Raw genomic sequence first — 723 nt, forward strand, 5'->3', positions numbered from 1 at the left:
GGGTGTGTGTGATGTGCACACCCATTGATTACTCTACTGGCCCAACTATTCGGCTCGGTTCAAAAATTCTGATCTGGGTTTGCGCCAACGATAAGTTCCCTTGTAGATTTTAGCTTTTATTTTAGAAAAATTTGTAGACCAATAAAGTATTAATCTTGAAAATGAAAATTATACTGTAAAAAAATGATATTATCAAATACAAAATTTTTGGCTGACAAACTCACCCCATGGTGAATTAGGCATCCCAGTCTTTACCAGGTAGATGTTCATGTGTGCATAACCGTGTGTATACATAGGAGTGTGTACAGTGAATTTCAATGTTGGTGTAAAAGCATTTAACCTAATTTATTCTTAACTTTATACACCTCTGCTTCGTTCCTCATTCCATACTATATCGTGACGTTTGATGGAAATTCACACGTCTCTCCTCGCCGGCCTATTAGCCTTGGGTAAAGCCTCCCTTATAAGTGCAAGGCATGTGAAAACGGAATAAGCTCAAATTTGTGTGTAACTCACCTTATGTATACCTCAACTAGAACCGGCTTTAGTAGATTACGAAAGTCTAACGTGTTTGGAGTCATAAACGCTGATTGGCTGATGAATCCACTGCCAGGCATAAGGCGATTAAGGGATAAACTATCGAAAACCTCATTGCCCGTAATATGCTTAATTATCAGCAAGAACATAATAGCATGAGGGGACTGATCCAGCTTGTCTAAAGAT

This window comes from Penaeus monodon, chromosome 15 (genome assembly GCF_015228065.2).
Source record: "Penaeus monodon isolate SGIC_2016 chromosome 15, NSTDA_Pmon_1, whole genome shotgun sequence".
Classification (NCBI taxonomy): domain Eukaryota; kingdom Metazoa; phylum Arthropoda; class Malacostraca; order Decapoda; family Penaeidae; genus Penaeus; species Penaeus monodon.